Genomic DNA, 27,245 nt, shown 5'->3' with positions numbered 1-27,245 from the left:
GATACTTCCTGTAAGGGCTCTTTGGACATAGGCTCGAGAGCCAAGATCGCTTCTTCCTGAATGATCGAATTGTCCTGTGGGGGTTCTTTGGACCTCGACTCGAAAGTCAAGATCAGTAAAAGCATCCACTAATACATCATCTTTGTGAACAATCACATCTTCTTCATGCAACTCATCATGCTTGTGAGAAATCACATCTTGATCATGCAAATCATCATGCTTATCATTGTCAACCAAATCATCGTGCAAATCATTGTCATTCAAATCATCATCATGCTTCACACAATCATGCAAATCCCGTGTATCATGCTTTGGAGAAGAAGAGACTGAGAGGGTCTCCTTTTTCCAAATCTCTTGCATTTGTGCCTGAACTTGAGAATAAAGTCGCCAGAACTCTTTGTTGTTTTGGTCGCTCTTTTCTTTGAGGGCTTTGTTCTTGCGATCAAATTCTGCTTGTCTTGCCTTGTTCTCTCGATCAAATTTTGCTTGTCTTATTTTTTCTTCCAAGTCGTACTTACGCTCTATGGCTGCCATTTCTTCTTCGTAGTCACGATCTATGGTTGCCATTTGTTCTTCATAGGCCTTGCTTTCTGCTTCTCTTTCTGCTTTTCTTGCTTCGCGTTCTAAATTCTCTTCCATAAACATCTGGTCCAACTCCTCCATAGGAGTTAGTGCAATCCTTGTCGTAGATGGTAAAGGGGGAGGGTCGGAAAAACCTTTTGGTGGGTAAAATTCTTCTTTGCCTCTCTCATGCTCATCACCTCCAAGCGAAGTATCCATTCCGCTTCGAGTGATGATCATTCTGAAGTCGTGGGTTCTTGTGGTCTTGGGTTCTTAAGTTCATGAGGAACTTGGGTTCTTGGGGGGTCTTGGGTTCTTGAGGTTCTTGAGGATCTTGCGGGTCTTGAGGTTCTTGTTTCTTTCGCTTGCAATCTGTGTTAGAGAAGGATCTTCTCTTCACCCGAGTTCTACTCTTTTGTGCGGGTGCACCCCTTGGCGGCCTTGCGCTCACACCAAGGTTGCTTTTTCCCACCTTACGTCGATTGGCCAGCCGCTAAGTGCACGGTCCGCTCTCAATGATTGAAAAGAGACACAAGGGGAGGCTGGACAAGCCCTTCTTTCTTGGGATTCCTGTCACTCTTCAAAAACACGATTAGGAATCGACACGCCCAAGCGAACTTGGGTTCGTGTGACCGCAACAAGCAAAAAAAATTCTTGTGATTCTTGTGGTTCTTTCCTTAAGTGATACAGAACATTGCCAAAGCTTTGATACCAATGTTAGGTGCAACGGAATGAATGTTGTATTTTCTCAAGATTAGTGATCTATATTTGCTCAAGGTTCCTTTTAGTTCTTTGGGAAGAGAGAGCTTTCCGTCTTATGGAGAGTGCTATGATCACGAACAAAGTGAGTGGATTTTGTGCGTGCAAGTGAATGAGACTGAGAGAAGGAGAGAGAAGAGATACGACACCGAGAGGTTGTAAAACCCTCCTCCGAAGGCCCCACTCTCGTCGGCGAGAGTGGTCTAACTTGATTGCACAAAAGGTGTACAATGCGGATGCAATGGACTGATGCAATGGGACGATGCCGATGACCACGACGGTGATGACGACGGCTAAGGCTGAAATCTATGATCTTCTAGGGCTAAATTCGGTGGTCTTCTTGGTGGCTGAAAATGACTGTTTTAGCTGCGTTTCTATGGCTGAAAATGGATCATCTGCAACCGACTTGGGGGAATCTGCTACTGCGTCATGGCTGAAAACCTGTGTTTTCTTCAAGGCTGAAATCTACTGATCAAAACGCTGATATGGCTGGTCCAAAAATGCTGAACTGTAGGTCCAAATCTGCGTTTTAATGGGCTGAGTATCTGCTACCAAAACGCTGTCATGGCTGAGGTTCTGCTGGTTGGGAAATGCTTCAGATCCGATGCTATGTGGCTGGAATTTACTAACGCTAGGCTGGTTGGTATCTGCAAATCAAAATGCTGAAGGGGCAGCAATGCAAAAACGCTAAAAGGCTGATCTGCTTTGCTGGCATTTTTGCTGATGGGCTGATATCCCAAAACGCTAAGCCTTTGGGCTGATCTGTAGAGAACTGTCGCCAGAAGGGGGGTGACTTCAAGGCGGTGTATAATGCTGTGAAAAACGCCAAGGGAGGGATGGGGATGGCGAGGGTCTACTGCTGGGGGGGGGGGGGGGGGAGGGGGGTTTCTGCCGAGAAGTTGCTTGTTGAGCGGGAAGCTCCTACTGCCTCTTCTGCCAGAAAGTGCTAACTTGGGTTTGCTTATATATTAACTTAGCAAAATTGCCCTACCTACTTTTGTTGGAAAGTCACTTAAAAATAATAAGTGAAAATACCAATAAATAGGAAAATAGGCTAAATCCACCGGAAAATTCCCCTAACTGATGCTAATGGATTTTGATGGGAATTCCGATGATCATGCTGTGTGCAACCAGAGGATATGCATCTATACCAAGTGATTGGGCATGCACGGTCTACGAATAGACTCGCAAAAGTGCCAGATCACTTCTAAATCTAGACTGACTGGACTGATTGAACCCTGATCATGATGTAGCTTGTCCACGGACACATAGGGTTGGATGTGTCACGTGACATCCTGAGATCCCGTAAAACGATTATTGGATATGAACTCATCTTTTCCTTCAAGAGATCTAAAAGCTAAGTCTCTATTTGTGTCCATTTGAAAGTAATCTCTTTCTTTTGCAAAGCATGTAGGGGTGAAGCAATCTCGACAAAATTACGTATCAACTTTTTGTAATAGGAACACAATTTCAAGAAGCTATGGACATCATGCACAGTCTTTAAAGCTGGCCATGGCTTGATTGCATCAACCTTGGCAGGATCCATTCAAACGCCATCCTTTGACACTGACCCCTTGTTACGTTGCCTCGGAATTCAATATCTTCTTTCAACAAGGCATGACCAGTGCTGGCAACATCCATTAGCTGAGTAAGGGTGGTCACTCTGTTCTTTGTACAATAATCTGTAAGCCCTTTAGGCAGCCCACAACTATACTTCTCTATCTGCTCTATCAATGGCACAAATCTATAGGAAGTAATTGAAAGGAGCGCTTTACAAAACTTCCAATTGTGCCAGCCGCATTGAGTTGGTGCCAATCTATCATAACATCAACTTCAAACTCATTTGATAGCTATGCAGATGCAAACTTCTGTTTGAAGTAAACCCATGTGACGGGTGTCTGTCCTTGCATCAATAAAGTCGTCCACCATGAATGCGCATTTCCTTTTAAGAAAGTAGCAGCTTTCCGGACCTTTGAAGCCTCTGTAAAATCCCCTCTTGCATAAGCAGTATCAAACTGTTGGAGGAAGATAAGAGCCTTCGTCTTGTCTTCAAAACCACTGAATGTGTCAAACTTTATAGTTGCACCACCTTCTTTGTATGGTTTCGGCTTGTCAAGCATTGTCAAATTGTCATAGGGAAGGGTGTGCAACATGGATATAGTGGTTGGGATCATCTGTGCTCCTTAGCCATTTGCATTTTGGATTCTTTGTGCCATATTTCCTTGCTGATTGGAAACTCCAGCCATACCAAAATTGCCCTGTAGCACCCCAAACTGGCCTTGAGTACTCTAAAACTCTAGCTGTAAGTGGATATTACCATACATGGGGTTTGGCATCATGCCTTGTTGTCAGGTGCAACGCAATTGATTATGGTGAAGTTTTAGTTTTACACTTCCATAAAATCCTTTCTTTCTTTTGTCACAAATTGTTGACGTGTCAAGTCACTAAAGAACGGAGCCAACCTTCAGATCATGACCGAGGGGCCTAAATCCTAAGAAGCAGAAGCAGTAGAAGAAGAAGAAGAAGCGGAAGAAGTTCCCACAACTTATGGGACCCCGTCTGATGGGGCCCAAGTGGCATAAAGTGTCACAAACTGTTGATGTGTCTGTCATAAACAGGAACGCATAGCAATATAAAATAGACTTGGATAAATAGAATTTATCACTTAGTACTGAAGCCAGAGGATATAGAGAGAAATAAATAGAGAGAGAGATATAGAGTGAGAGGATCGATACAATACTGGGGACAAGAAGATGGGTTGGTCCCCCCCCCCGTAATAGTATCTTTATTACTAGTTTTAAAATATGCTGGCCGCCCACTTAATAAGTGGGCAGCCATCTGATAAATAAGGCAACAAATCAGCCAGTGTTCTCTCTCTCTCTTTCTTTTTATGACAGAAAAGCGCAAAAGAAAAATAAAAATTTTTCCCATCTGTGCGAGCTTTTCCTACAGGGCTTAGGGTTCCGCTTGCTTACTTTTCTCTTGGCTTGTCATGGCTTCTTCCCCTATCTTCCCAGAGTCGTCCTCCTTTACAAAGAAAGAGAAGAGACCATGCTCTGATACCACTGTCACAAACGGGAAAAAGCAAGCACTTGAATGAAGATGGGTTCCAAGGAAACTTTTGAGGAAAAAGAGATGCTTTCTAAGAAAGCGGGATTGCTTTTTGGGAAAGCAGATGCTTTCCCGCGAGGAAATCTATGTCTGCATTGCAGCTGTTGTGATTGCATCCAGGGACGCCTGGGAAGTGCTGTGAAAGCATTGTTTTTAACTTACAAGGTTTTATTGAGATTTTGGACAGATTCAGACCATTTTTAAAGGTGACGGACCGCCCACTTAATAAGTGGGCAGCCTATGATTAAATAAAGCAGCAAAAACCAACCAGCGATTTCTCTCTCTTTTTTTGGCAATGCAACGGAACGGGAAAAAAAGAAAAGAAAAAAAAAAGAAAAACGGCCGCGATCTTTACGCGAGCAGCCAATGCTCTACTATTTTTGCCGTGGTCAGGGAGCTATAAAAGCATCACACGCCCTCTCCCATAGGGGAGATCAGTTTTTGCAAGAAGGAGATGCTGCTGCAGATTTCACCCGCAAAGAAGACGTTCCGGGTGATTCCCATGGCTGTCCCAAGTGTACCAGATGTTGCCAAGACCACAGTGTGCGGGTTCCCTCGCGAAGAAGTGCCTACGGAGTGCATAGCAAGATAAAATAAACTCGGATAAATAGAATTTATCACTTAGTACTGAAGCCAGAGGATATAGAGAGAAATAAATAGAGAGAGATATATAGAGTGAGAGGATCGACACAATACTGGGGACCAGAAGATGGGCTGGTTCCCCCCCGTAATAGTATCTTTATTACTGAGGAGAAGTCTATACAAGCACTGTTTCTAATTGGACTATTTTCTTATTTTTAATGATTAATTTCTTTTTCTAGGATATTTTATTGTGTACACTAAGAACTGTTAAAAGATTGTAGCTACCGGAAATGCCATCAAGAACGGACAACTCTGATGTGTCATTTGATGGGTGATGGTAAAACATCGCGAAAGAGTTTTCGTAAGTTCGGTGGAAAGGACCGGGTTACGAGTGCCCCTGATGCGTCACATGATGGGTGACGGGTGCATCAGAAAGGGGGCATTCCGTAGGCTGAGGAGGAAATCCGAACTGAGTAAGAAAATACGCGTAAGAACGCAAGCACAAGAATAAAGATGGGTTCAAGGAAGCTTTTTACGAAAAGCAGGAACCTTCGCGGGAGGGCAGATGCTTTCCCCGCGAGGAAGCTATGTCTGCATTTCATCTGTGCCGTGTTCTGCACCCGGGGACGCCTGGAATGTGTTTGTGTAACATCGATTTTAACTCACTGCGTGGATTTTTAAAGTTTAAACAGGTTCACACTTTATTTTAAAGTTTGGCCGCCCAATTTTAAGTGGGCAGCCCTTTATCAATAAAATAAAGCAAAGGCCCCAAAATCCTACGCAAAAAGCTGTACGGACGGCTGAATTCAGCGATCTCTCTCTCTCCTCTCTCTAGGGGCGCCAAGCTTTTGCTTTTCGGCTTCTATTCCCGCCGGGTGCAAGGGCCTATAAAAGGGCAGTCAGCGTTCCGGTTTTCTATACGCCAGGAGCAGCAGGAGGAGTTAGCGTTGAGAGTTGGAGCAGTCATTGCGAAGGAAATTCAGCAAGTGTTCAGTGACGACGGAGTACGGAGGTCGCCTTTCCTAGCAAGGAGCGACAGGTATAATTTGTTGATACGCATTGCGAGTTGTTGCTTTGTGTGGTTTGTTTTGCAGGAATCTCCCTTTTACGAGAAGTCCCTCACGGGAAGTACGGCTTCACGCCTAAGTCTCTTACGGGAAAAGTACAGCTTCACGCCTAAGTCCTTTACGGGAAAAGTACGGCCTCGTGCCTAAGTCCCTTACGGGAAAAGTAGGGCCTCGTGCCTAAGTCCCTTACGGGAAAAGTAGGGCCTCTTGCCTAAGTCCTATATGGGAAAGAACGACCTTCGGGTCTAAGATTACAGAACGGAGTGGTTTCCTCGGGTCCTTGTGCTTGTATACGAATTCTCCCTGAATAAAGAATACTCTTGACGGGGGGGGAACAGCCCATCTTCTGGTCCCCAATACTGTGTCGATCTTCTCCCTTCTCTCACATTTGCAAAGTATTTTATTTTTCAGACTTCTAAGTGCTCGTGTACGCTCCCGTTTTGTGACAGTGGTATCAGAGCTCGGACTCCTCTCTTTCTCTGCAAAGAAGGACGATTCCGGGAAGAACGGGAAGAACCATGTCGAGCCAAGGGAGAAGCGTTGAAGAGGAGCTTCAATAAGTGCGAGCTCAACTTGCGAATTTGCAACAAGTCTTACTATTGCCGGATGTCCAAAAGCTCTTGGGCGGAATGAAGAGAACGAATGGAACCGATGCAGCGGGCATCCAGACCACACTGTTGGCGTGAGACCACAGGAAGAAAGAGAAGAAGAACGTGCTGAGGTGCACAAAGGATCTGCAGATCGGAATGAGCGGCCTACTCCAAGGAAAGGCCAGGAAAAAGCGCTCTCTTTGCTAGACGAGAGCAAGGACATCTCCATTTCATCTCCATCTTACTCCCCTGATTATACTTCTACTTCTCAATCTTCTCGCCAGAAGAAGGAAGCCGCTACTACTACTACCCTACATCAACCTAAAGATAAGCCTCGATTCAAGAAGCATGGTCTCAAGTCTCAACATCGCATGAGAGTCTTCAAATGGGGCGACAAGGACATCAAGTTCGAAACCTACAACGGACGGAGAGATATCTCCAAAGCACCGTCCTTCATTAGACAGTTTGAAGTCGCCTTTACCAATGGGCACTTCACAGAAAGATCCAAATTGCGCCATGTGGGGATGCACCTCAAGGAAACGGCAAGTAATTGGTGGTTAGCCAAGATTCTGGAAGGTTCTCAGGCCAGAACTTGGGAGAGATTCAAATCTGAATTTTATGAACAGTTTCTTCCGCCTGACTTCGAGCAGTACATACGGAAGGAATGGGATTGGCTCGCCCAGAAGGAACATGATAGAGTAACAACCTATGTGGACAAGTATTGGTCGGTTCTTCTGAAGGTCACTCCCTTCATGAAGATCGCCGACGAGGAAAAGAAACGAAAGTTCGAAGCGGGTCTCCAACCGCAGCTTCGAAAGTGTATGAAGGTGTATCCGCACGACACTCTTCAGAGGATGATGGAGTCAGCAATCATTGTTGAGGATTTGCACTCAACTAGGACGCCCAGAAAAATGGAGCATACCGTGCGAGACAAAGAGGGGTCTACGATGACCAAGGGGGCCAAGGAAGGAAACGTTCTCCATCTAGGGACTATGACCATTCTAAGAAGCCAGAGGGCAATGGCAAGCGAACTAAGTATCTCTCTCCTACTCAACTTCAAACTTTCAGAGAGGAAGGAAGATGCTTCTACTGTGGCGAGAAAGGACATATGAAACCGGATTGCCCGCTAAAGTAGCAACGGCAAGAACACGCCCCTACGAGGCAAGATAAAGCAAGGAAGGAACCCGCTCCACCAAGCTCGAACTCAATTCCAGATGTTCAAGGAAACACAGAAACGGAGAAAGGGAAGCGTCAACTTCTGAAGGGCTGGGGGTCTTTGAACAACCAGCGAGTATTGATTCTTTATGATCCAGGATCCACGAATAACTTCATCTCCCTGGATATTGCGGAACGTTTGTGCCTCACACCGGCTCAGCTTGGCACACCGGTTACATTCGGATCGGCATTCGAGGGGTTGACAACCAATGCAACTCCCGTGCAAGGACAGCTTAATCTTCGGATTGGCTAGTACAAGGACCACGAATCATTTTTGATGGCACCCATCGAGGGATGTGATATCATCTTGGGTATGCCATGGCATTTCCACATGACACCTGTCCCTGATTTTGTGGAAAAGACCCTCACCTTTGATCATGGGGGTAAGAAAATAAAGATTCATGCTGATGTAGGAGATTGGCAGTTCCCAATTGTAAGTCATAATGTCCATTAAGAAAGAAATGAAGAAGTGTGTTTCTGCTTACTTGATTTTTGCACGTGAGAAGGATAAAACTAGTGGGGATTCACTCTCTAGTCTGGAAATTAAGCGTTTTCAATTTATTGAAAAATACAAAAGATTGTTTCACGGAAACACTCCCTGATGAACTACCTTCGGTACGCCCGGAAGACCACCGCATAGATCTCATAACGGGTAGCTCGCCTCCCAATCAACCCCCTTATCGGGTGAGTCTTGCTCAGCAAGAGAAAATTTTGAAGCAAGTCAACGAGCTTCTAGAGAAAGGGTTAGTACGGCCAAATGCTTCACCCTACTGCTCTCCAGTTCTACTGGTGCAGAAGAAAGATGGCACGTTCCGAATGTGCATAGACTATAGGTCTTTAAACAAGATCACGGTCAAGAATCGCTTTCCGATCCCCCGGATTGATGATATACGTGATAAGTTGCAGGGTGCAAGTGTCTATAGTCGCATAGACTTAAAGAGTGGGTATCATCAGATACGGATCGCCCCTGAGGATGTCCATAAGACTGCTTTCCGCACAACCTTTGGACTATATGAATTTTTGGTAATGCCTTTCGGCTTGACCAATGCTCCTGCGACGTTCAGTCGCATGATGGACCGCATTTTCAGCCCGTATCGAGCTTTTACGGGAGTATTCTTTGACGACATACTCATCTTCTCTAAGTTAGAAGAGGAACATCGGAAGCACTTGGACCTAGTGTTTCAAGAATTGCGAAAGCATGAGTTGCATGTGAATGCAAAGAAGAGCGAGTTCTTTCTCTCAGAGATACACTATCTCGGCCATATAGTCTCTCACAATCAAGTGAGTATGGATCCTGCCAAGATCCGAGTGGTAGAAGATTGGCCTATTCCCACTACGGTACATGATGTATGTAGCTTCCTGGGATTATGTTTGTATTATCGAAGGTTTGTCCGAGGATTTGTCCATGTAGCAAGACCTCTTCATGACTTGACAAAAAAGAAGATTCCTTTCAGATGGGGATCGAGACAACAAGGAGCTTTTGATCGGCTTAAGTACTTGCTAAGCCATGGACCTATTTTGATAGTGCTTGACTTAAGGAAACCATTCGAGGTTCACTGCGATGCTTCAGGCGATTGCATCGGAGCAGTGTTAAACCAAGAAGGCCATGCAGTGGCCTACGAAAGCAGACGGCTTAAGGATGCAGAGTTGCATGCATCAATTTACGAAAAGGAACTCACGGCGGTGATTCACGCCTTATCCAACTGGAAGCACTATCTTCTAGGAGCGGATTTTGTGATCAAGACTGATCACCAGAGTTTGCGGTATTCTCTTACGCAAAGGAAACTATCTGAGAAGCAGATGAGATGGGCAAACTTTTTGTCTATGTTTCACTTCCAGATCCTTCACACGGCTGGGAGTAAGAAAGTGGTCGCGGACGCATTGTCTAGGCGGCCAAGGGTGAACGCTATCACTTCGGTGTATCACCAAGAATTAGAAGCACTACCGGAGTTGTATCCGAATGACCCAGACTTCTCCACCGTTTGGGAAAAGCTACATCGTGGAGAGAATGAGTTTCCCTATTCCATTCGGGACGGTTATCTCTACCATCATCAGACCATATGTGTGGCGGAACCATTAAGAAAGAAGATCATGGATGAAGCACACGCTTCGCCTTATGCGGGTCATCGGGGTATTCTCCCTACGACCTTAGCAATGGAAGATATTTCTTTTGGCCTAGCCTTAAAGCAGACATTAATAAGTATGTCAGGGAATGCTTGGTTTGCCAAAAAGTGAAGTATGATCGGCATAAGACACCTAGGTTGCTACAACCATTGCCTGTGCCTAATGAACCTTGGGAAAGTATTGCCATGGACTTCATCATGGACCTCGCTAGAACTTAGACTGGAAATGACGCGATCTGGACCATTGTGGACAGGTTTAGCAAGCAAGCACACTTTATACCAATCAAGAAAACGATCAAAGCAGATCATATGGCTAGGGTTTTTCTGGCACAGATCTTTAAGCATCATGGAATGCCTAAGTCTATTGTGAGTGATCGAGATCCTCGCATGATCGGAAATTTTTGGCGTGCCTTGATGGATAATCTTGATACGAAGTTGAATTTTTTATCTGCCTACCATCCTCAAACGGACGGGCAAAGCGAGATAGCCAATTCCACAGTATTGGATATGTTAAAAGCTTATGTGTCAGACCGGCAATCTGACTGGGAGAAATATTTGCCTCTTGTCGAGTATGCGTACAACAATACCATACACTCATCGACGGGGAAAGCACCTTTTGAGATTCTCTATGGTAAGCCTTTGCTTCCACCGATCCTTTTAACTAAGGATAAGATCTTTGCAGCAGATGAATTTGTCCGGGATTTGGACACAGCCTACGGGCAAGTTAGGAGAGCTATCCTACGCTCTCAGGAAAAGCATAAGAAAGCTGCAGACAAGCACAGAAGGAATCTAGACTTAACAGTCGGACAGTTAGTCTTACTCAAGTTTGAGAAGGCAAGACTTAAGAAACAAGCGTCTCATAAGGGGAAGGTGGTAAAACTTTCTACCCGTTATTATGGGCCGTTTAAGATCACTGAGCAAGTGAATGATGTCACCTTCCGATTAGAGGTACCGCCTAATTGGAGGATCCATAATGCTTTCCATGTCAGTTTACTCCGGCCGTATGTGGGACCGCCTCCAGTCAGCCTAGTGCTGAGGAACCTCCTGAGGTTGAGGAAACAGAAGAAATACTCCAACCGGAGCAGATAGTAAGTCATCAGGAGCGGCCCCTCAAGTCCGGAAAAATAACACGGAAGTATTTGGTTAAGTTTAAGAACTTTTCTTTTGTGCTAATTTTTCCAATTTAACGCTTCTCTTAGTGCTAGGCTTCATTATGGCTGAGTCCTGCCCTTGATCTCCGGAGTCATGACAGAAACTCAGCACGCTGAACTTTGTGTTGATGTATGCTCATGTGTGTGTGCGTGTGGTGTGTGTTGTGTTTGGGAGCATATGTTTGTACCTAGTTCGACACCCACTATTGGGCACTGACGACGTTAGTGGGGATGTCGTGGTATTTAGTCAATACTATGCATGATGGAGCTGATGGTTATATTGTCTCGTGGGTGACTACCATGAGGCTATACCTTGCACTTTCCTTCAAGGGTGAATCTGGGTATATCCTGGATTCATCTAGGTATATATAAACTATTCGAATTTAGATGCTCAGTGGATGACGCAAGAGGAATTAGCAGCTTATCTCGAGATACTGGAGGTATGTATCCAAGCACTACAGTTGAGGTCAACTGTTTAGAAGCCAGAGGGATGTTGCTAATTGGACTATTTTCTTATTTTTAATGATTAATTTCTTTTTCTAGGATATTTTATTGTGTACACTAAGAACTGTTAAAAGATTGTAGCTATCGGAAATGCCATCAAGAACGGAAAACTCTGATGTGTCATTTGATGGGTGACGGTAAAACATCGCGAAGGAGTTTCCGTAAGTTCGGTGGAAAGGGCCGGGTTACGAGTGCCCCTGATGCGTCACATGATGGGTGACGGGTGCATCAGAAAAGTGTTCCGTAGGGTGAGGAGGAAATCCGAACTGAGTAAGAAAATACGCGTAAGAACGCAAGCACAAGAATAAAGATGGGTTCAAGGAAGCTTTTTACGAAAAGCAGGAACCTTCGCAGGAGGGCAGATGCTTTCCCCGCGAGGAAGCTATGTCTGCATTTCATCTGTGCCGTGTTCTGCACCCGGGGACGCCTGGAATGTGTTTGTGTAACATCGATTTTAACTCACTGCGTGGATTTTTAAAGTTTAAACAGGTTCACACTTTATTTTAAAGTTTGGCCGCCCACTTTTAAGTGGGCAGCCCTTTATCAATAAAATAAAGCAAAGGCCCCAAAATCCTACGCAAAAAGCTGTACGGACGGCTGAATTCAGCGATCTCTCTCTCTCCTCTCTCTAGGGGCGCCAAGCTTTTGCTTTTCGACTTCTATTCCCGCCGGGTGCAAGGGCCTATAAAAGGGCAGTCAGCGTTCCAGTTTTTTATACGCCAGGAGCAGCAGGAGGAGTTAGCGTTGAGAGTTGGAGCAGTCATTGCGAAGGAAATTCAGCAAGTGTTCAGTGACGACGGAGTACGGAGGTCGCCTTTCCGAGCAAGGAGCGACATGTATAATTTGTTGATACGCATTGCGAGTTGTTGCTTTGTGTGGTTTGTTTTGCAGGAATCTCCCTTTTACGGGAAGTCCCTCACGGGAAGTACGGCTTCACGCCTAAGTCCCTTACGGGAAAAGTACGGCTTCACGCATAAGTCCCTTACGGGAAAAGTACGGCCTCGTGCCTAAGTCCCTTACAGGAAAAGTAGGGCCTCGTGCCTAAGTCCTTTACGGGAAAGAACGACCTTCGGGTCTAAGATTACAGAACGGAGGGGTTTCCTCGGGTCCTTGTGCTTGTATACAAATTCTCCCTGAATAAAGAATACTCTTGACGGGGGGGGGGGGGGGGGGAACAGCCCATCTTCTGGTCCCCAATACTGTGTCGATCTTCTCCCTTCTCTCACATTTACAAAGTATTTTATTTTTCAGACTTCTAAGTGCTCGTGTACGCTCCCGTTTTGTGACAAGCACTTGAACCGAACGTATTACCACGTTCGTTCTAGAATAAGACTTGATGGTTCCCGGAAGCCTTGGCTTCCTATTCCTAGGGCAAAACCCTATTCCAAGAACTTCCGTTCCTTATTCCAATTCCTCGAGAACCAACGTTCTCGCCTCTGGATCTCACCTTCCAGACTCAGGGCATGGCATCGTTGCAACTCTTTTCCGACTCTGTTTCCAGAGTCCTCTTCTCGCAGAATAACTCCGCTTTCCTGGACACGAAGTCCTTACTTGGCAATCTCATCTTTCGGATCCCCAACTCGAGAGTCTACCACTCTCGGATCCATGGATCTACGTCCTAAAACTCGGGTACGAAACCCTTGAGCTGATCTTGCTCTAGTTCCTCAGAGTGCTTTCTCCTACAGAGGCTCATGCCTTCCTCTGCTCTTACTCCCTCACTTAGAGGGACTACACCTGCAAACAAATACTTAGAGATCATAGCATGAAAATCGTTACCTTCAAAGTCTCGAGGCTCGAAAAGCAATTCCCCAGAAGAGATCTCTACAGAGAAAATTCTCTCTTCCAATCCTACACACAAGAGGTGTGCTCTTCGGTTCCTTCTCGTAAATCAGCCCCGTCTATGACGTTTATGGGCTGAAAACAGAGAAAAACAGCAGCTTGTCGCGATGGGAACGCGCTCCCTAGGCACTTCTTCGTGAGGGAACTCGCACATTGGGTCTTGGCAACATCTGGTACACTTGGGGCAGCCATGGGCATCACCACATGCCCTCTCCCTAGAGTTACCGGGGAACGCCCCCTAGTCCCCGTTCCGGCGTTCCGGGGGGCAGCTCCCTTCTCGAACGCTCCGGAACGTCCTGGAACGTCTGGACGTTCCGGGTGGTCAATGCAAACCGGGACGGCCGTTCCGAAACAGTTCCAGAACGTTCCGAAACGGCCAACGGCTACAAACAAATTTGGCAAAAATTGAAAAAATTGAGGTAGTGTTTTGGCTTCTTTTTGAAGTGTGCAAGGCCTCAAGGACTCATGAAATGCACCCCCCTCCCCCTTTCTCTCCACAAGCTAATCCTCAAGGCTCAAGCTCTCTTCCTCTCACACTCTCAAGACTCACTCTCTCAAGGTTGAAGGCTTCAAGCCTTCAAGCTCTCTTCCTCTCCCTCCCACTCTCTCAAATCTCTCCCTCTCCCTCTCACTCTCTGGAGTCTCTCCATCTCACGCTCTCAAGCTCTCTCTCCCTCTCCCTCTCTCTCTCTCTCTCATTCTCTCATCATCTAGTCATAGTAAGGTTGAATGGTCTTCAAAACGAGTTTTTTGTGAGTATTAGAGTCGAAGGACTCTACTACTCCTTGTATTTCAACACAAGGAGCTAAAAAATGCACTATTTGGGTGTTTTTTATACCTCCCGTTCCGCGCCGTTCCCATTCTGGACCCCTAGCCGTTCCCCCGTTCCGTGGGGATCCCCTTGCCGTTCCCGTTCCGCGTTCCGGGTAACTATGCCTCTCCCAAAGGAGAGGGCGTGTGATGCTTTTATAGCTCCCTGGCCACGGCAAAGATAGCAGAACATTGACTGCTCACGTAGAGATCGCGGTCAGAAAAAGAGAGAGAAATCGTTGCATTTCCAGAAAAAGAGAGAGAAATCGCTGGCTGGTTTTTGCTGCTTTATTTAACCATAGGCTGCCCACTTATTAAGTGGGCGGTCGATCACCTTTAAAAATTGTCTGAATCTGTCCAAAATCTCAATAAAACCTTATAAATTGAAAACAATGCTTTCACAGCACTTCCGAAGTGTCCTTGGATGCAATCACATGCGCAGTTGCAATGCAGACATAGACTTCCTCGCGGGAAAGCATCTGCTTTCCCGAAAAGCAATCCTGCTTTCTTAGAAAGCATCTGTTTTTCCTCAAAGTTTCCTCTGAACCCATCTTCATTGAAGTGCTTGCTTTTCCTTGTGCACAATTCTAACACAATTCGGAATTTCCTCCCGACTATGGATATTCCCTTTCCGATGCACCTGTCACCCACCTTGTGACGCATCAGGAATACCCATCACCTAGTCCTTTCCTACCAAACTTACGGTACAATCTCTGTCGCGATGCTCTATGTCACCCATCCTTCACGCATCAGAGATGTCCGTTCCCGGATAGTCGGATACTTCTTACCAATGCTCCCTGTCACCCATCCGATGTGACGCATTAGAAGTACCCGTTCCTGGTGGCCTTACAAATATTCCCTCTCACAGTGCTTCCATCATTACTTTGAATGGCGCACTAGGAATACTCTGTACTCAGATGTCTCCCGTGAGAAAAACCCTCTCACTTAAAATTCCAATATTCATTTAGAATTATTTTTCTTGTGTTCCGAGCGAGAAAACCCTCTCACTTATAAATCCAATAATTCATTTAGAATTAATTTTCTGTCAGATAAAAGCCAATTTAGCAAGAGTGTCAAAGCCTAAAGAATGGAGCCAACTTGCAGATGCTGGTCGAGGGGCCTAAACCCTAAGAAGAACAAGTAACAGAAGAAGTTCTACTACTTATGGGGACCCTGTCCGATGGGGCCCCAAGTGACAAAGGAAATAAAGCATGATCCACACACAAAAACTGATGACGTGGCAGATTTTCGCGTTTTGCGCTGGCTGATGACGTGGTAGTTGTACGGATTTTCGTAAATTACGCTGACAGCTTTTTGACATTGCGTTTGGACCAAAAGCTTTTGAGTTTGAAGGCTTTTCATGTAAACTGCTTTTCAAGCCAAGGGCCTTTAAATATGAGGTTAGGGCTCATTCTCTGGCATGCTTCTTGCAGAAGGTGCAGAGTTTGGAGTACCGGCTTGTATTATAAAGCAATACCGAAAGGGGCGCCAAGGTTTGGGGCCAATACTCTCTGGGATGGAATTCCGCGACTCCGTGTCACGTGTCGTCTCTCTCTCTCTCTCTCTTTCTCTCTCTCTCTCTCAATTCAGTTGTTATTCGAAGTGCTAAAAGTTTGTTCAGTCTGTTCTTTTCTATTGGCACGTGGTGCCCGTCTTGTGACAGTGGTATCAGAGCATCAGGCGTGTGCTTTTCTGAAAGCATACCGGTCCCACACAAGAGCGGACAGAGCAAACCATAGACTTCTCGAATTTATTTGAGGTATCTTTGCCCTCCAATCCGGACTTATTAGCCACTCCCACCCTTACTTCATCGCGCATCGGGCGCGCCCCCGTCTTCACCGCTCATGTCTTACAGGGCATAAGCCATTAAGATCCACTTGCAAGAGAAGGATCCAAGGTTTGTTTCAACCTGCTGTTTTTCTCAGAGACAGTACCATGCAGATGTCTATAGCTACCAAACCGCGCACTTCCAAGGACTTGGCAAGCTTTCAAGATTTTTTTTTTGCCCGAAGTTATATGGTTTTTGACATCTTCCTTTAGAGTGCAACTTCTGGCAGAGTGGGGTATCTTGAAATGCTTGCCATGGAAACCCTAGCAAATTATATCTTGAAATTTCTTGACATCTCTCAGTAGATGTCTCTTCTCGAGTTGATAACCTTGGAGGCTCAGTGTGATTGCTATCGTGGGACTACCGTCGCCGCCAGAGGAACATCGTCTGTCTAAGAGCTGGTGGACCATGCTGTGCTCGGTTATGATCTTATGGAAGGAATTTAACCCTAATTTTTGGTGCAGGTTTCAAGATAGAAAGTTAGTCGACTTTTTGAGCTCGGTTGATATCGAGATTGCTTTTTAAGTTTGAGTTTTGTTTGAGAACTTGTTTGGTGATCCTGTTTGAAATTTGTTTGAAATGGGTGGTATCTGTTTTGAGCCTGTTTTGGTGCTGATTTGAAATGTTTGACTCTGGTTTTAATACTGGTTTCATTGATTGGTGATTTTTACTCCCAGGTGGAGAACTGAGAAATACTGTTTTGGTATTGTTTGAACCTCGGAACGACACAGGCCGATGCTTGGGGAGCGTTTTGTTGTATGCTTGAACCTCCAAGCGACGCAGACTGCAGTGTGGGGAGCGTTTGGTTGTACAGTGCTCTGAGCTCATGTCCATACCTTTTTAGGTTATTTGCGGGGAGAGTGATGAGGTAGTGGTTGAGTAGCTTCATACTGCAGACCGTTTCTCGGGGGAGTGCTTAGCGGCGTTGTTTGTTGTGTCTTGTAACATGCATATGTAAGCATTTGTGTTGCATTGTGATGTGCCAACTACTGAATATTCCTAATTGGATGAGATTGCCTGGTTTTCGTGCATCAAGACACCCATGGCAGATTAGTACGATCTGGGTGTGATGGCTAATTTTACTACGTCGGAATATCAAGAGTTCCGATCTGGACGAACGGAGAAGCTAACTCCTTGATCAAACGAGCCGAAAGGAGAAGCTAACTCCTTAACAAAAAGACCAAACTGATTGTCCCTCGGAATGACCCTCGGAAATTTTTGAGCTAACTTAAGTTTTTTTGCAGATATGCTGTAATCGCGGACGATTACTCTCTTTCAAGAAGGGGAGATGTCACAAACTGCTGACGTGTCAAAGCCTAGAGTATGGAGCCAACTTGCAGATGCTGGCCGAGGGGCCTAAACCCTAAGAAGAACAAGTAACAGAAGAAGTCCTACCAACTTATGGGGACCCTGTCCGATGGGGCCCCAAGTGACAAAGGAAATAAATCATGATCCACACGCAAAAACTGATGACGTGGTAGATATTTGCGTTTTGTGCTGGCTGATAACGTGGCAACTGTACGAATTTTCGTAAATTATGCTGACAGCTTTTTGGCATTGCTTTTGGACCAGAAGCTTTTGAGTTTGAAGGCTTTCATGTAAACTGTTTTCAGGCCAAGGGCCTTTAAATATGAGGTTAGTGCTCATTCTCTGGCATGCTTCCTAGAGAAGGTGTTTGGAGTACCGGCTTGTACTGTGTTGATGCAATATAAAGAAATACCGAAAGGGGCGCCAAGGTTTGGGGTCAATACTCTCTGGGGTGGAATTCCGCCACTCCGTGTCGCGTGTCGTCTCTCTCTCTCTCTCTCTCTCTCTCTCTCTCTCTCTCTCTCTCTCTGTCTCTCAATTCAGTTGTTATTCGAAGTGCTAAATGTTTGTTCAGTCTGTTCTTTTCTATTGGCACGTGGTGCCCGTCTTGTGACATAAAGGCATAAAAATAAAGTTGGATCCTCACACAACAAAAGACAACGTTCCAGTACGTGGTATAGAAGTACGGATTTTTGGATTTTGCGCTAGCCTGCATGTGGCATAGCTGTACGGATTTTCACGTTTTACGCTGACTGCTGGTGTGGCAGAGCCGTATGGATTTTAGCTTTTGCGCTGGCAACTTTTGGGCATCTGCTTTTGGGCCAGTTGCTTTTGAGTTTGAAGGCTTTTCATAGGCCAAGGGGCTTTAAATATGTGTAGAGCGCTCATTCTCTGGCATGCTTTGGTACGAAGGTGCAGAGGGTGGGGTACCGGCATTGTATCGAGTTCAAGTAATATAAAGAAATATCGAAAGGAGCGCCAAGGTTTGGGGCCAGTACTCTCTGGGCCACTCCCCGTGTCATCTCTCTCTTTTAGTTCAGTTGTTATTTGAAGTGCTAAAAGTCTGTTCACTCTGTTCTTTTCCGTTGGCACATGGTGCCCGTCCTGTGACATCTTTCCTCGCGTTAGTGATTCCTTTTAGCTTCAATGATGGTTCCTTTTACTTTCCCCTGCAGAGAGGGGTTGAGAGAATTCAGTAGAGATGTGGAAAGGGAGAGAGAGAGAGAGAGATGAAGAGAGCGACACCTGATGGGGTCCCAACCAACCCTCTCAAGGGCCCCCCACACGGTTGTCGATGTGGTATTTGCTTTAGATTCCGTAAATGGAATGTACACACAATGCAATACCTCTATGCAGACTCTACTGACTCTAATGACGACAATTGCCGCTCAAGATGAGGCACCTCCAGGGTTGATTTGATGCACCTTTGGATCCTTCTTGATGTGGGATTGTGGATGGTCACCAAGGGGAGATTTGGGGCTGATTTGCACTTCAATGTGAGAGGAAAGAATGGCTGAAAGCTTGCTGCAAAAACACTGATCTGCGACGCAAAAACGCAGCAGATCTGTCACGTAAAGCCGGGCTGAAAACGCAGGTCTTGATGACGGCAATGATGGACAGCAATGGAGCACTCAATGTCGACGATGAAATGGTTGAGGGGAGGCTCAATGGGTTGCCGAGGCCCGAAGTACCGTACTGCAATTGGGAGCGGCTAACGTTAGTAGATCTCACACCGTCCTTGACGGAATGGGCTAAAAATTGAAAACGCTGGCTGATCTGTAGGCTTCTTGCAAGTGCTAGGCAGGAAAACTGCAAAACGCTAGGGCTGGTGGATCCTTGCAAAAACGTTGTTGAGCAAACTGTTGGGGATGCTGTGCTACTTGCTAGCGTTGGCAAATCTGATTGATAATGCTGGCCTCTCTGCTCCTTTTATAGGTGAGGTATTAGGCTTAAAATTTAGTTAGGCTTAGGTAAGGCAGCTGTCCACCAAGTCACCCAACAAATAAATCATAAAACTGATTTGAAAAAAAGTGAGCCAAAGGAGTCCAGATTGGGTGAAATTGTCGCACATCCCCCACTCGAGAATCCGATCGACGCGGGGAATGTTACCATATACATGTGGTAGTGATGTGTGTGAACACACTAGGACCGTCGGAGCATTTTTTCCCTCTTTAGGAGGTTTTTTCCCCCGTGCATTGTATATACGCCCATCACTCTAGGGCTATCTATCTTTCCATAGCACACTAAGTAACACACTCTCTATTGTGTGCCTTGAGCTTCCTTCGTCTTCTCCAAGCTGTGTGTGTTTCTCTGCAACCCTAATTCCAACAATTGGTATCAGAGCAGGTCACGTCCTCCCGGGCTTAGTCGCCAGCTGCTCTAGCACACGCCTGCTCACTTTCTCCGATTTCAGTGAGCTTTGGCGAGCATTCGCAGGTCGACAAAAATTTTGGGCAAGCTCGAAGAGCTTGGTCTGCTCAGAATTTTGATTTGGGCTCATTTCGGCCTCCGTTTCCACTACAGGCAATACTGCACAGGCTATTTCGTCATTTTGTGCAGAATTTTTGTCAGTGCCGTTTTCTGCATAACAGGTGTCTTATAGTCTTCTACGGTTTGTGCTATATATCACAAGTTGCTCCCGCTCCATTTCTCCTATTTTTGGGCAGTTTTCACATCAGGTGCAGCATTTACCATGGCTGACAACAACAACACAGATGTGTTCAAGATGTTTGCTGCTGAGGACAGGTTGGATGGGGACAACTACCCTATGTGGGCTTATATGATGCAACATGTTCTTGTGTCAAAGGGTGTCTGGAACATTGTACAGGGCATTGATGTACGTCTTGGTTCTGAGGATGTAGGCGACGTTGAGGATGTTACAGGTCTTGCTGCAAGGATTGCAGCTGTTAGAGTTGTTTTGCCTACGGCAGAACAAGCTCGTTGGGATGTTAAGGATGCGCAGGCTCATGCATTGATTGCGTTGTCTGTGAAGCGCACCATTGTTCCTCACATCCGTTCAACAAAATCTGCAAAACAGGCTTGGGATATTTTAGCAGGTCTTTATGCAAGCTGCAATGAGGCTAAAATTGCTTTGCTGCGTAAAGAGCTAGAGTCGAAGATTATGCATGAGGAAGATGATATGGACACTTTCCTTGCTAGTGTCAAGGATATCAATGAGCAGCTTATTTTTGCAGGTGAAGTCATTTCAGACAGTTCCCTTGTGCAGACTGTTCTTGATGTCTTACCAGACTCCTACCAGACTTTTGCTAGTACTTGGAGACTGATGACCCAAGGAAATCTTGAAGTTGTCAAGTTTGATGCATTATGCACATTGCTGTTGCAAGAGTCACTTTCTAGAAAAAACAGGACTAGGCAGCGTGCAGTTGAACAGGCTTTTATTGCTTCTCAAAGAAAGGGTGGTAACAGTAATGCAACCACTTCTTATGGTTCTGTTGCGAGTGGAAAAAATTCTGTTCCTAATGCTTCTGCTGGCAGTACTTCGTTTGGCAATTCTGGTGATAAGGGCAAAAAGAAGATGCGTTGCCATTATTGTAAAGCCAATGATCACTTGATCAAGTCGTGTCCTAAGTTGAAGGCCAAAGAGGCTAAGAAGAAAGAGGGTGGTTCCACTGCAAATGCTAGTTCCACTACAAATGTAGCCATTGTTGAGTCTTCTGTGAAAGGAGACTGTGTTGCTGATGTTGATGCAGAATGGGCTTTTAGCACAGAATGCACTTACAATCCTGCTGTCCATGATGCATGCTTGTCAGTTGCTGTAGATTCACATGTGTGGTGTTTCGACAGTGGTGCTACAAAGCACATTACCTCACATCGTGAATTGTTTACCTCTCTCGAGTCTGTCCCTCATGGGAATTCAGTCACTTGTGCCAACAACGCCTCTTATCCAGTTTAGGGAGTTGGAAAGATTGTGCTCACTACTGCTAATGGCAGTTCCTTGACACTTGTTGATGCACTTTATGTACCTGGGATCAAGAAGAATCTCTTGTCTGTATCCGCACTTGCTAGACTTGGACTTGTAGTCAAATTTGTGGATGACAGATGTACAGTTCATGATCTCAGTTTTGGTGATGAAATTGTTGCATCTGGCCTTTTGTGCCGTGGGCTGTATAAGCTCACTTTGTATGACAAGTGTGGACAAAATTTTGCAAATGCTGTTGCAGATTCAAGGGCTATTTCAGATGCAAAACTTTGGCATGCACGTTTTGGTCATCTGAAGTTTGCCAGTTTGCTGCGTTTGCAGAAATCTGATATTGTTGCTTCTTTGTCACCTCTTGAAGCACCTGTCAAACATGTTTGTGAAGGCTGTATTTTGGGTAAGATGCAGCGTTCTAAGTTTCCAAAGGATGGTTCAGTTCGGGCCACATGCAGGTTGCAGCTTGTGCATAGTGATGTTTGTGGGCCCATGCAAACTCCGTCCTTGGGCAATTACCTGTACTTCGTGACTTTCATTGATGATTACTCCAGGCATGCATGGGTATTTCCGCTTAAAGCGAAGTCCGAAGTTTTTATGTGCTTCAAACAATTTTTGGCTATGGCTGAAAATGTATCAAAATGTACTATGGGCACCCTCCGTTCCGATTGAGAGGGGGAGTATATGTCTCATGAATTTAATGCATTTCTGGCTAGTCGTGGGATAAAACACCAATGTACAGTGCCTTATACACCTCAGCAAAATGGTGTTGCTGAGAGGAAAAACAGGTCACTAACGGAAATGGCACGATGTATGGTCAAAAGTCAAGCTTTACCGCATTCTTTTTGGCTTGAGGCCATCATGTGTGCCACTTATGTACTTAACAGGTGTCCTACGAAAGCTTTGCAGTCTATTACTCCATATCAAGCATGGCATGATAGAAAACCTTCTATTGAGCACATGCGTGTTTTTGGCTGTTTGGCATATGCTTTGGTGCCACAAGTGCAGCGCAGAAAATTGGATGATAAGGCTGTCAAATGTATTTTTGTTGGTTATAGTGCTGAAAGCAAAGGTTACAGGTTGTATTATCCACAAACAAAACGTATTCTGGTTTCTCGGGATGTAGTGTTTGTGGAAGATTCTGTTCAGCCCTTGCTGTCATGTACTAGAGACAATAATGTAAGCTCACAGGACATTTATGACACTTTGTTGCCTTTTTTCAGTGGTGGAAATACGAATGTAAGTTCCAATGAGGCAAATGTACAGCCTATGGGGGTTTTTGAAAATGTTTTAGATCAGCCTATTACTGATGCAGATGTACATGATGTACTTGATGAGGAAAGGGCTGAAAATGAGCAGGCTAGAGGTATGCCAAAATGGCAGGCGCATACTTTGCGTGACAGTAAATTGGATGCACTTTTGTCTAGTCGTACTCGTTCAGGCTCTCGCCATGCATCTTATGCATCAGATTGTTATGCTTTGGCTGTGTCTAGCTTACATGATGTTGAGGAGCCTCTGACTTTTGATGAAGCACAAAATTCAGAAAATTGGATGGCTACCATGCAATCAGAATATGATGCACTTATAGAAAATGACACATGGACTTTATGTGATTTGCCTCCTGGCAAAAAGGCCATTGGTACGAAGTGGGTTTACAAGTTGAAATGCAAGCCGGATGGTGAGATCGATCGCCATAAGGCTCGACTTGTTGCAAAGGGTTATGCACAGCAAAAAGGCATAGATTATGAAGAGACTTTTGCTCCCACTTGTCGTATGACTACTGTGCGTTTTCTATGTGCATTGGCAGCTCATTTTGGTTGGGATGTACATCAATCAGACATTGTTACTGCTTTCTTGAATGGTGACATATTTGAGGAAGTTTATGTAACAGCAGCCTCGCGGTTTTGTCATAAAAGGACAAGAGGACAAAGTGTGCAAATGTAACAAGGCTTTGTATGGGTTGAAGCAATCTCCTCGTGCTTGGTATGAGAAAGTTGACACTCATTTGGTCAAACAAGGCTTTCGTAACAGTCCAACAGAAAGCACATTGTATGTAAAGCGTGAGGATGATGTATTTCTCATCGTGGTTCTTTATGTTGATGATTTGTTGATCACTGGACCAAATGAGAGACATATTGCTGAATTTAAGGCTGATTTGAATGCTACTTTCAAGATGAAAGATTTGGGGCTGTTGCATCATTACTTGGGTGTATAGTTTAAGCAGTGTGATGGTGGTATTGCCTTGTGTCAAAAAAGTTACATAGAGACATTGCTATGTAAGTTTGGACTTGAGGATTGCAAACCTATTGCCACTCCCATGGAAACAGGTTTGAAGTTGAGTCTACATGATGCTGGTGATCGTGCTGATGTCACTCTTTATCAAACTACTGTTGGTTGCCTCATTTATGTATGCAACACGAGGCCAGATATTCAGTTTGCAGTCTCACAGGTCAGCAGATTTATGCATAGCCCAGGGTCTAAGCATTGGCAGGCTGTCAAGAGGATTTTCCGCTACCTTAGTGGCACTTTACATCTTGGCTTGTTTTATCCCAAGGGGGGATCATTGCCGCCAGACTTACATGCTTTTTCGGACTCAGATTGGGCTGGTTGTTTTGACACTCGAGTGTCCACAAGTGGTTTTTGTTTCATGCTTGGCAGTTCATGTATATCATGGTTGAGCAAGAAGCAACCTACTGTGGCCACTTCGAGTTGTGAGGCTGAGTACAGGGCAGTCTTCACAGCTACGGTTGAGTGTGTATGGCTCAGACGCCTTATGGCTGATTTGGGTGTTGGACAGGACACTGCCAACACTATCTACACTGACAGTCAGAGCGCATTCGCAGTTGCGAGGAACCCAGTTTTTCATGCTTGCACAAAGCACATTGAGGTGCATTACCACTATGTTAGGGAGAGGCTCTCAGCAGGAGAGATCAGCTTGGCTTATGTGCCAACACATGACAACCTTGCAGATCTTTTCACAAAGGCATTGTCTCGTGAGAAGCTTCAAGCTTTCCGCAAAGCTTTGCGGCTTACTCCCCTTTGTGGACTGATCATGTCCTTAGGGCATGGCACTTCCCTTTACTCATGTGCCAGCTCTCGTTCACCGCATCACTCCAGGGGGGATTTGTTACCATATACATGTGGTAGTGATGTGTGTGAACACACTAGGACCGCTGGGGCATTTTTTCCCTCTTTAGGAGGTTTTTTCCCCCGTGCATTGTATATACGTCCATCACTCTAGGGCTATCTATCTTTCCATAGCACACTAAGTAACACACTCTCTATTGTGTGCCTTGAGCTTCCTTCGTCTTCTCCAAGCTGTGTGTTTCTCTGCAACCCTAATTCCAACAGGGAATGTCTCGTTGGATTCCTCTAACCTAGAACTACATGCACGTCATGCCAGATGCCCACCGTAGTGTAGTAACATCTGTCAAAACGCGTGTACAAACCATTTATGCAAGAGGGTTCCAAAACTTGAAAACCTAATCTAATGGACTTGATCGGACATGTAGGTCTTGCGAACATTCTCACAAAATTGCGGGTACTAATCCTCCTAGGATTCTAGACATCTCTATCTAAGAAGAAGGGTTTGGAAGTCCATGAAGCATGTCCACGTGGCACACAGAGCCATGTGCATATGACATCCCCTCCTGCTTAAGGTGAGAGTACCAATTTGCATGGCCTCCTTGCATGAGGCTAGCAAATGTGGATAGTGAATGAAAAATCCTTCGTCCACCCAAGCATCTTCATGTGTCCCTCGATCCTTGAATTTGAGGAAATGTTGCTTTGCTTCCTTCATATTGTCAAACTGAATGGGAAGCAATTGAAAACGCTTTGACTTGGTGACAACGATCTTTGGTGGAATTTTCTTTTGGATTGTTTGAAACCGGCCCGTGGGGCGGTAGGCGTTGGCTTTCACCCGAAATTCTTTACTTTAGACACACACAGAGCACTTTGCAAAGGTAACCTGTAACGGGGATTAACACTTAAGTACACACACGGCTCGAAAGCTAGAATGCTTCGAGCAGACACCGACAACCTGTAGGCCCCAAAATTGGTGCCCCTTTCGGTATTTCTTTATTCTTTAACAGAGGGAATAAAACCTGTGATCTCGTACAAGCTGCCCCGCACAATCTAGGTTAGGAAACACTTGTTCTGGCCCGATTTCGGCAGCATAACTGTACTAGGACACTTCACAGTCAGTATCCCCCACAATAGGTGACTTTCTTGATGCATATGGACACTTTGCAAAACCTGGCTAGAAAGGCAAACTTCATTTCACCTGAATCAGCGAATCGACTTGAGATTACACCCGACAGGATGGGGCCACTGGCAGAGGCAGTTCTAGCGGCGCCCGGACGGGTCTGCTGAAATGGTTTATGGCCTTTGTCTGTTTTGCAGGTGTAATCGAGGGCGATTACAATTCTTTCAAGAGGGGGGTATGTCACAAATTGATGACGTGGCGTGACCAACTATTAAGTTGTTTTGATTTATGGACAATTGCCGAGGGGCCTAAGGGACACCTAGGCATTAAAACAATGCGTAAAGGGCTACTAACGTGGCTATTGTTCGGACGGCCGCGATTTCCGTTGACTGCTATACAGACTGCCGCAATACGCCTTGACTATTGACGTGGCCAAACTGTACGAATTCCGCCAGTTGCGCGGATTGCTTTTTATTGGCAGCTTTTGGATCAAGTTGCTTATCTGCTTATGGGGCTCTGCTTTTAGCATCCCTTGTATCAATACATAAGTCCCAAGGGTTTCACTTCCCAAAGCATCTGGACGCAGAGTCTGAGAGTGAGCACCCACTCTGCTCAAAGATTAATATAAAAAGAAATACCGAAAGGGGCGCCAATCTTTGGGGCCAATCTCTCTTGGCACGGAACTACGCCGGGCCATGTGGACTCTTTATTTGTGAAGTATTTGAAGTGAATCTCTATTGTGTTGTGACAGAATCTAGACTTGGGGTGTCCCAAGTTTGTTACAGGGGCCCTCACCCAAGATGTGGTGTGTCCGGAAATGGTGATTTTCTTGTGTGTTGCAATAGGAGCGTGCCAGCATCATGTACCTTGCTATTTCTCTGCCGCTGGCCTTACATCATGGTATTATCAATTGTAAAAGCCTAAGACATTTCTGCCTAGTTTCTCACCCAAGCCAGTGATGTTTAAATCTTGTCTGTAGAGTTACAACAAAGTGAAGTTTTGTAAAACTCCCCAATCAGTCCAATTCTCGATAGGGTATTTGTGTATTGTCGAGAATTTAAGCAGTCTAGTAGCAGTCCTTAAAACTTCACCAATTTACTCTCTTCACACGACCAGTCATTCCCTGCCGCAAGATGCAAGGAAAGTGACAATGTAGTCTTGAGGCATATAAAAACATGGTAAATTACTCTGTGGTTCTCGGAACTTTGAGCTGTAATGACTATTGACTCAACTCTTAAAGGCAGCTCTTCAAGGGCTCCATCAAGGTTTTGATTGTTAGCCATAGGTTGGGCAGGTCACGGGTCCAAGGTATCTGGGTCAGTTGTTTCCTGTAAATGAGCTGTCTTGCTGGTGACTGCCACCTTGGATGGATTCAGAATTCACTGGAGTAAGATTGTGCAATTTCCTGAATTTATAATTTCCAGGGCCCTTGTTTGCCTAGTTAAGATTATGGAAGGTTGTGTTTTAAGGGGTATCTGAGCTTACCCAAGACGGAATCCAAAAAATCTAATCCAATTTTTTGGGAGCTTAGACAGTAACCAGGCTCTCTTGTCATGAATTTCTGCTTATGAAATAATTAAAGTGCTTTTCATTTATGTTTTGCTTTGGCTTTTCTTATTCATGTGAGTATTCCTGTTCATGTCTGCTTATTTGTTTCTTTTT

The 27,245-nt window shown here is 45.2% G+C and overlaps 1 protein-coding gene across 1 annotated transcript in view; it reads left to right on the top strand.

The window, feature by feature from the left end:
* Window positions 1-27,245, top strand: part of LOC147425155 (protein TOC75-3, chloroplastic-like) — a 113,180-nt gene that overhangs the window by 5,614 nt on the left and 80,321 nt on the right. The gene's annotated exons all lie outside the window — the stretch shown is intronic.

This window comes from Adiantum capillus-veneris, chromosome 25, assembly GCF_014529385.1.
Source record: "Adiantum capillus-veneris isolate H3 chromosome 25, ASM1452938v2, whole genome shotgun sequence".
Classification (NCBI taxonomy): Eukaryota; Viridiplantae; Streptophyta; class Polypodiopsida; order Polypodiales; family Pteridaceae; genus Adiantum; species Adiantum capillus-veneris.
Note: the sequence above shows the minus strand (reverse complement) of the source record. Positions and strands in the feature narration are given on the sequence as shown.